The sequence below is a fragment of the Sminthopsis crassicaudata genome, chromosome 1 (genome assembly GCF_048593235.1).
Source record: "Sminthopsis crassicaudata isolate SCR6 chromosome 1, ASM4859323v1, whole genome shotgun sequence".
Classification (NCBI taxonomy): Eukaryota; Metazoa; Chordata; class Mammalia; order Dasyuromorphia; family Dasyuridae; genus Sminthopsis; species Sminthopsis crassicaudata.
In genome coordinates this window covers 366,178,840-366,189,567 of record NC_133617.1, presented here as the reverse complement: position 1 = coordinate 366,189,567, position 10,728 = coordinate 366,178,840, and positions in this window count along the sequence as shown.

The following is a 10,728-nucleotide window of genomic DNA, read 5'->3' as shown; positions in this document are numbered from 1 at the left end:
ACAAATAAATGTATTAGTTCTGAGCACTATCAAAATAGACAATACCACCCAGATATAACATTTTATCCTAAAGAGTTAGGTATGATATTTTTTAAAAATATTGCCATACCAAACACTCATAATATGCAAGCTACAAAGAGGGAAAAGGTTTCAGAACAGGGAAGTCTAATGGAAGAAATTAAAACTATGTGGGAATAGGATTAGGTATGTGTCATTTCCATCTCTACCTGTCTGCTACTAGGCAATAGTCTCACATTCCAATATGCTTATTCAAGCACAAAAGATGAGCTCACATACTGATATCCTTATTCAACTACAAAAGTGGTCATTTTATCCATATTTTAACTATAGGGTGTAGAAGATTAAATACAAAAGAATAACAGTGGGCTGGGAAATTGTCCTATCTATTCTCTAAACTATTTTAAAAAACAAGAAATGAATTAGATGTTCTATTATTAATAATAATTGCTATATTACAATGTTTTTATTTTTGTAAGTGCTATTTATATAATACCTCCAATGGACCTCACAATAATCTTAAGAATAATCTTAAGACCTCACAATAATCTTAAGAATAATATCAAAAATTTATATGGTACTTTAAATTTGAAAGCATTTTTTAAAAAATGTCAATTTGATCCTCACAACAACCCTGAGAAATAGGTGCTATTATTATCTCCATTTGATAGTTGATGAGACTGAGGCACACAATTTGTAATTTTAAGTAATTTGACCTGGGACTATTAAGTTTCTGAAATCAGATTTAAATTTTTCTGATTATACATGCAGATTTCTTATCTATTGCATAACCTAGAAGCTTCATTAAAGGAAAAGTAGGCACCATAGGTATTTTATAGATGAAGAAACTGAGTCTCTGGAAAGTTAAGCTATTCATTGTCACTCAATTAATCAAGAGTCAAAGATGAGAACTAATCCTAAAACATCCTAACTTTAGCTAGAGATTTTGGAATATGATTTTCCAGAAGGTAAAGAATTTATAGAATAACTTACTCAGCAGAACAGAAAATAGTGATACAAAGGAAAAGAATATTTAATGAATTAGAGTATTCCCCACCATTTCTGATGAAAAGACTAGAACTGAAGAGAAACTTTTAAGCTCAAACACAGGAACAAAAGGAAACATATTGTAAACATGAACAATGATAAAAGAATAAACCAGGAAAAACTGCTTATATTCAAATATGGAAAGATGATGTATGTGTACTCACTGATTCCTTTCATAATCTGGGTTCATAGAAGGAGTCTAATTAGAAAATGTTTCAATGTCATTCTATTATGTCTTAATGATGTTGAGAATAGAATGGAGAATGGAAGAAAAATATACTTGGGGTGGGAAGGAAGAGAAAGGTCAAGAAAAATTAGCACTCATAATGAGGATATGTAAGTAGACATCTATATAAACAAGAAGAGGGGGCAGAGTTGATGACACTTGAATGTCATAGGACAAAAAGTGGAGTGGAAGATGGGGATTTAGAGGGAGGGTAGAATAAAGGAAGGAGTAATTCTAAGTCAAACTCTAAGGATGTACAAAAATATTTATAGTTCTTTTGAGATGGCGAAGAATTGGAATCCCCATAAACTGGGATGTGAACAAATAAAAATTGTGTATAAAGATTATGAAATATTATCTGGCTGAATTATTATTATTAATATTATTAATGTAATGACCAACAAAGATTCCAGAAGATTGTTGAACTCGTGATGAAACATGTAACCCACGCTTCTTATCAGGTCTCAATATGGTGGGGTGGGAGATAGTAAGGTGAAAAGGCAGTTATTGGGTGATTAAAACTATACATACATAAATGAATATATGCTACATTATTCATACACAGATAATATATTTGATTATTTGTAAAGTAAGCATATTACACACATATGATATATACATGTATAATATATCTGTATACATATAATATATATGTATATATATGTTATCGTATTGTTATGTGTAAATAATAAAAAACTTGGCAAACTGATCAATACAATGACCAACCACAGTTCCTAAGGACTCATGATGAAACATGCTATCAACTTTCTTGACAGAGAGGTGATGGACTTAGAGTATAGACTGAGATATAATTGTTTTTAGACATGGCCAATGAAAAATTTTGTTTTGTTTGATTATATACATGTTTATGATAAGAATATTCATTGGGGGAGGGAGAAGGAAAATGAGAGGAAAAAAATAGATTTTTGTTTGAAAATGAAAAAAAAAATTTGGGAAAAAAACATTCTTGAACAAACTCCCATCCAATGCAAGAAACTTCTCTACCCCTGAATTTTCCATGAATACTTCTAGTATCATGGAACTCATCATCTCCCAAAACAGGCTATTGAACTATTCAGTCTAAAAATTCATTCTTAGATTCAGTTAAAATATTCCTTCTTGTAACTTATAACCCTTTATTTCAGCTCTTCCCACAGCAACTACTTACTAATTCCTCTTTGGTGTGCTTTTGCAAAGTATCTGAAGATAGCTCATCTGTAAAATAGCAATAGAATCAAGACTATGAAGTTCAGAAAAGTAAAATGACTTACTTTAAATCATAGATTTAGTAAATAGGAAAGGTGAAATAGAATCAGTTAATCAAGAAGCTTACTATGCTTTACTATGTTCCAGGCACTGTGCTGACTACAAATGTAAGTAAGAAAGACAATCCCTGCCTAAAAGGAAATTATATTCTAATAAAATATAAACTTAAAAAGATATATTTTTTTAAATGGGGAGGGAGGGAAGAGCTATAAATATTGGTAGAGAAGGAGGAAACTAGTATCTGGGGCATGATAGAGATGTTCTAGAGTTTAGTCTAGTGGGCAATGATGGTGGGCCAATCCCATTTCCTTAAATTGAAGTTCTCAAAATTGAGGTCTTTTGATTCCTAGTCCAGGAATCTTGACTCTAAATTATGCTAATATCTGTTCTATTAGTTATAAATATTGTCCATCTCAAATGAGGTAATGGATATCAAAGTGACTTGAAAACTGCAAATAATAATGCTAATAATGATGATGATAATAAATATTTATCATGAACAGTATATTTCTTTATGAGGAAAGATGCCTGGAGATGAGCTCCAGTTTAATACTTGAGAGTTATTAGGACTTGAGCAAGATGCTTTCAGGAAAACCTGGAAAGTCCTTCTTGAACTCAAGCAAAATATAATGTACAATACAAAGTAATAGCAATGTTATGGGATGATCAGCTATGAATGACTTTGGTATTCTCAGCAATACAAAGATCCAAGGCTACTCTGAAATGATGAAAAAAAATCCTATTCATACCCAAAGAAAGAACTGATTATATCTGAATACATATTAAAGCATACTGTTTTTTTTTTTTTTTTACTTTATTTTTCTTGAGGTTTTTTTTGGGGGGGAGGGTGGGGCAGGTTTTGGAAATCTATGTTTTCTTTACAATATGACTTATGCAAATGTTTTGTATAATTTCACATGTGCCTTCTCAATGGTGGGGGGCTGAGGGCGAAAATCTGGAACTCAAAAATTTTAAAACAAATGTGACAAGTTATTTTACATGTAACTGAGTTTTAAAATAAAAAATTAAAGTTATCTAATCAACTGAAAATTTCAGAGACACATAGGTCACAGAGTATGTATGTATGTAATTTTCCAGCTATTATTGTTTGTCCTTTGTTCTTGAAGAGGGCCATGACAAAAGGGAGGAGATCCTTCCTACAGAACCAGTGTTCTATTTATTGGGCCATACTCTATTTGTGGGCATCAAAATATCTGAGGAGATAACATAAATTTTACATAGCGGTTTGGTATGCTTCATATAATTAAAATCTAGAAGGGACTTTAAGAAGGAAGTAAACATTCATTACATGCCTACTATATGACAGGTACTGTGGCTAGGCACTTTACAAATATTATCTCAATTGATTTTCACAAAAACTGGGAGATAAATATTATTATTACCCCCATTTTCAGGTGGGGAAACTGAGGTACAGTTACTTCCCAAGGTCAGAGACCTAGTAAGTGTGTCAAGCTGGATTTGAACACAAGCTTTCCTGATTTCAGGCAGAGATCTCTATCTACTTCACCTTTTAATTGCCTCTAGAAATCATCCCATGTAATCTCTCATTTAACATAGGACAGTAAATCCCAGGAAAGTAAAAAGGACACACAAGTACTAAGCAAAGAGCTGGGACCTCTCTCTCCAAAGTCATGGCTTTCTATTTCAGCAGTAACTATTTCCACATGGGAATGCTACAGAAAGCATCCCATGCACCAAAGAGAAAGGAACAAGAAACCAGTTTTCCCTCAGTACACAAGTGCCTACAGCCACTCTCAAAAGGACCCTGTCCTCCCAGAATAGATGTCTGATCCACTTGGATTAAAATTAGATATTAGTCAGCTGCCACTATTGACACAGTCCTCTCTGGCAGACAGACTGGAATCCAATCTACTCTTGCAAGATGACCAACCTCATTTGACTTCTCTGAAAACAACTCCTTCTTCTCCTTTGCCATTCATCAACACCTTTTTTTGTCTCCCCTCTCAAATACCCTGTCCTGGTCTGTTCTACCCCTCACACAGTCACCCACAGAATAACACAGAAACTCAAGGTTTTTGCTACAATAAACTATGTGGTTTGAAATGGGCATATCCCATTTTGGCTAAGAATGGAAATCTGTAAGACAATTTAGTGAATCAAAAAAACTTCAATATGATCATAAGAATTGCCTGTTTAGACCTTTTGCATTCTTTAAACCATTATCTTTATGTATGTTAGCAACAGTGGTGAGGAGCTGGGATAGGTAATTCTATTCCTAGTTGAAAGGGAAGGGAGAAGAGTTTAAGTAGCTTGCTGATGATCATCCAGTGAAGTAAGAACAGAACTTGATGAAAATCAAGTTCTTCTGGTCCAACAGTTCTATTTCATTTCAAACTAACACCACGTAGAATAATGTGTGAGACTTGTTTGTTCATGGTACATTGGTTGTATTGAAAGGTGATTAACTGAAGACTGAGTAGAGAGTTTAGGAGAGTGGCTACCTCTCAGAATTTATGGGCACTAACATTTGTTTCCACCAAAAAAAAATGTTTAGAAGGTGCCCTGTTAAATGCTGTGCAATCCACAGATAATTCTCTGGAAAGAGGAGCCACCAACTCTGTCACACAGAACACAGAAAAATCTGTTGCCCTGGTATCTAGACCTTAGAGATCAATGAAGATATAGGCAGAGACTCCATTAAGAAAGGAAGACTTAGAAAATGAAGAAATTATGTAGAAACTAGACTAAGATTTTGGATTTTGGATTTGTTAATATAGATAACAATCTTAATTCCCTATTTTGCTACCTTATTCTGGTTATTATCATCTCTTGCCAGGATTCCTGCAACTGCCTTCTAACTGTTCTCCTTATGCTCAGACAACTGAGCTCTATACTCTATGTAATTCTGAGCAAGTCATTTAACTATTCAGGACCCAGGCAACTCTTTCAAAATACATAATGCTGAGAAGATGTTTAACTGCTATGATACAAGGAACTTCTCATCCAGAATTCTTTATATCAAAGAAATCACAGATCCAGTACCAATCACTATGTACTCACACATTTTCTTTATGTATAAAGTACTAAACTAGGCCTGAGAAAGCTATAGATTGAGTAAGACCTATCTCTGCCTTCAGAGTTTACAATATGTGAATTTACAATATGTTTCTTTTTGGTCTTGTCATTTCACTGGTATAATGAACTTTTTGTTTAAAATAAGAAAAAACAAGATCAGAGAAGATGGTCCTGGACAGTGAAGGAGGAAGAGAGAGAAAAGGAAGAAATTAAAATACTCTGTGAAATAAAATGGAAGCGGAAACAGAGACACATAGACTCAGTTGGCCCAGAGCCAACTTATTGACAAAGCATCTTTATATTATTGACTGTAGGTAAAGGAACCACCCCATAGGAATCACATGTACCAAAATGCAATCTCAACCAATTCTTTCTCTAGCAAATCAAAAAAGATTACATATGTCCAAAGGGAAAGTGGTACCCACTATGGGAAAAGTTTGCTAGGTATCTTCCAGAAAAAGAAGGAAAGATTTCATAGCTACTGAGCAACTTTAGTTTGTATGTGTTAGTGGTAAAAAATTAAATTTCTCTTATTCAATTAATTATTAACTTGAATGCTTTCAGGATAGCTGAACATCCTTAAAGTGATTCTGCTAAATTCCAAAGTTAGGAGAACTCTAAGAGGTAGCTAGCATAGGTCCAGCATTGATATTCTCAGATATCACCCTAAATCAGGTCCAAATGAGTCAAAACATATTTTTGTCAGAGAGGTGAAAGGCATTCACAGTATCAGAGAGATGTCAGAGCCCAACTAGCATATGGCTTTCATTCAGTGATCCATTTATTATCTCTCTGCATTGGGGGAAGCCATCTCCTATGTCTAGAATATAATCTGTCCTCATTCTGCCTCTAAGGATCCTTATATTCCTTCATGATTTATCTTTGATGTTAGCTCCTCTGTATAGTCTTCTCAAACCTTCTTAATTAAGGATATCTTAAAATGGGAACTTTGTGAACTCCCATGAACTATTTTTTTTAGAAAATATTTTGTACCATTTGGTACTGGCTAAGAAATAAAGTAATTTATTAGCAGAATAGGTTAAGTTCACAGGACAAATTAGTCAATGATTATGGTAATTTAAAGTTTGACAAATCCCCAAACCCCAGCTTTTGGGATAAAACATTCACTATTTGGCAAAAACTGCAGAGAAAATTGGAAAATAGTATGGCAGAAACTAGGCATTGACCTACACCTAACACCATATATATCAAGATAAGGTCAAAATGGGTTCATGATTTAGACATAAAAAGTGATATAAGCAAATTAGAAGAACAAAGGATAGTTTACCTTTCAGATCCATGGAAAAGGAATGAATTTACAGACAAAGAAGAACTGGAGTTCATTATTGAACATAAAACAGATAATTTTGATTATATTATTTAGTTAAAAAGATTTTGTACAAACAAAACTAATGCAAAGAAGATTAGAAGGGAAGCAATAAACTGGGAAAGCATTTTTATATTTAAAGATTCTGATAAAGGCCTCATTTCTAAAATATATAGAGAATTGACTCAAATTTATAAGAATTTAAGCCATTCTCCAATGGTCAAAGGATATCAGACAATTTTCAGATGAAGAAGTTGATACTATTTGTAGCCACATGAAAAGGTGCTCCAAATCACTATTGATCAGAGAAATGCAAAGACAACTGTGAGGTACCACTACACATCTCTCAGATTGGCTAAAATGACAGGAAAAAATGATGATGAATGTGGGAGGGGATGTGGAAAAACTGGCATATTAATACATGGTTAGTGATGGAATTGTGAAGTGATCCAACCATTGTGGAGAGCAATTTGGAATTATGCCCAAAGAGTTATCAAAATGTGCATATCCTTTGATCCAGCAGTGTTTCTATTGGGATTATATCTCAAAGAGATCTTAAAGAAGGGAAAGGGACCCACATGTACAAAATGTTTGTACAAAAACTGGAAACTGAGTGGATGCCCATCAATTGGAGAATGGCTAAATAAGTTATGGTATATGAATGTTATGGAATAGTATTGTTCTGTAAGAAACAATCAACAGGGTGATTTCAGAGAGACCTGGAGAGACTTACATGAACTGATGCTGAGTGAAATGAGCAGAACCAGGAGATCATTGTACATGCCACAGCAAGATTATACTACGATCAATTCTGACGGGCATGACTTTTTTCAACAACCAGACTAGTTCCAATCAAACACAAGGTTTTGCAAGGGTTAATGTTGAAATATTATCTATGCATATGTTTTGAAAATAAAAAGGTCTAATAATGATAAAAGTAAAGGGAACTTCTTCATTGGGAGCTCCCTACTCTGAAGAGAACACATCTGGATAAAATAAGGCTAAAACAAATATAATAACCGAAAAATGAAAAAAATGAACAAGAATATATTTTTGTAACTATTTAATGCAATCAGTTTATTTTGTTCATTTAGAAACACTATTAGGAGAAAAGGTACATAAGCTTTATAAGACTGCCAAAGAAATCCCTGATACAAGAAAGGTAAATGACCTCTGCTCCAATTAATATTCTCTCCCTCCTCACATTATCTTCTGAATGGTCATTTAATAATACAGCATTTTTTGAATTGAAGTAGTGCTTTTTTTGGTGAAGTTGTTCCATTTTTCACAAGGCTGAGAAAATAGTTGTTATTCTCAAATATTAGGTCCTCAATATTCATTTATTTAATTCAGTATATGTTGCCATTATTGATCACTGGTGTTATAGCTTTTCTTAGAGAAGAAGGTATAAAACAGTATCAAATAACTCTTAATTTGTTCCATGACCATAAATTTTTTTTTAATTTCTCAACCATCCTTCATCCTGTTACCTAAGAAAATACAGTTATGTCCCCAGTAGTATAAATAACAAATCCCCTGAAGTGGCCCCATGTTTTTCAATTTGCATTATTTAAAATTGTAATTATGTAAAATATGGTAATTGGTTACAGCCCAATGGAAATATGCAGTACAAATTCAAATAACACAACCACTTGAGAGAATTCATTATTTGCACTAATCGAGACCTATCTGTATTCCCAATAGAGCACACTGATCACGTCACTTTTCTGATGAAAAACTGTCACTAGCCCTTCATTGCCTAGTGAATAAAATATAAACTCTGTATCCTGACATTCCAAGACCACCATGATCTCTACCTCCAACTTATCTTGCCATAATTAGCACATGATACCTCCACAGAATCTTAAAGCTGGAATAGACCTTGACATACATCTAATTCAATTATCATTTTACAGATAAAGAAATTGACAGTGAGAAGTAAAGTAATTTGCCCACGGTCACAGCTGAAATATATAGCAGATCCAGGACCCTCTGAATCTAGTTTTCTTAAATCTAGACATCAGTGTAGTTTTTATGAAGCTACCATTCTTCTCTTCACAAAGTCTATATCCTATCCAAACCAGACTGCTTTCATCCCTTTGTACTAGTCTTCGCTTTCCACTCTCTACCTTTTCTTCATTCACTTCAAGTCTTCACAGATTCATCTCATCCCTTTACATATCCATTAAAATTCCTCCTTTTCCATTAGGTCTAACCTCCTATATTAACTCTTTAATTATCTTCTCATAGTCAAATTAACTGTCCCACTTCAAGTTTCTCTTAGAATTTAAATTATACAGATCTCTATTTTCACTATTCTACCTTGCCACACCCACAGCGATTTCCATGGGAACAGCTCTTGGGGAAGGAATTTCCTGAGTCTTTAGTTACCATAGTAATATCTCTGGGTGTGGTAAGGCCTATTGCATTCTGAGTTATATTATTTGTTCTGAATGTATTTGTTCCTTGGTCCTTCTTTCCATTAGATTGCAAGGCCCTTGAGACATATTTATCATTATATCCTTAACACAACATATAGCCTTGCACATAGTAGATACTTTAACAGATGTTCCTTGAATCAAATTGAATAATCAAAACTTAAGAATTTCAAAAATTCCTAAATTAATTAACAATAGAACAATGCATCTGAATCCTTCAAGTAAATCTTAATGGAAAAGAGTGATCTGTTTTTACTTTCTGCTTACATTGCCTAAATTTTGATCTTCTTCAACTCAAGCATTATTAATTTTCCATTCTTGTTCTTGCCTTGAGGAGAGCTACTTTATAGGTTTCCTAGTAAAGCATTTAATATTACTATTTGTCTTTCCTCCTTGAACTCTGTGGAGATTAGCCTGAGAGAGAACAAGAAAGCTCATTCCAGTGAATGTTATAGTGCCCAGCAGGTTACTAGGGTATTAAGGGACTGTTAGGGACAAAAGGCAAACATCCAGGTCACAGAATCCTTCTCTGTGGCATGATGTCTGTGCCAGAGTAACTGTTTCTAGGTCAATGTGGCCTCTGCCACATAGTCCTGAATCTCTAAGCCCCAAATCAAACAGAAATACCAACTTTGTCCTGGTTTTAAAAACCTCTCCTCTGAACCTGCTATAGCCATTCAAGTTCTTTTGTCATTCAAGTTCTCAAACTGGACTTTTTCTTCTCTCTCACTTCCATCTCCAGGCAGTTGCCAAGTCTTATCATTAATGGTGCTCTATTACTTATATGATAAAATAATAATTCCTCTGTTTGGCCCTACTCAGTCTAGTTCCAGATAACCTTCCCAATTCCATTATATAATATTTCATCTCCCTGTCATGAAGGTAATGGTGAAAGTCTCTTCCCCATATGCTCTGATTGGGATATTTCCCATGGAGCTGAGTATATGCTTTGTACCTTTCCAATGGCCCCCTAATTAGGCAACTTCTAATGGTACATGAATCCTAGTCTTTTTGAAAAAGGATTCCTGGTGATAGGAACTCAAACTAGCCTGTTCTCCCCCTAAGGCCAAAATTCCTCAATCCACTCTGAGACTATCTCCCAAACTTCTCCCTGATTCTATCAAATATTATTTCCCTGACTTCTTCCTGATTTTGGCCTTCAAGTATCTCTTCCTAACTCTATCCTTCAAGTATTTTCCCAACTCTTCCCTGATTTTATCCTTCATGCACCTTCCTAATTTTTACCAGATTTCTTCATTCTTTATCTCCCCAACTCTTTCCTGGTTTTCCCCCATTCCTCCTGTCTATAAAAATTGTCTCTTCTCAAAGCATGTCACAAGATCATTTTT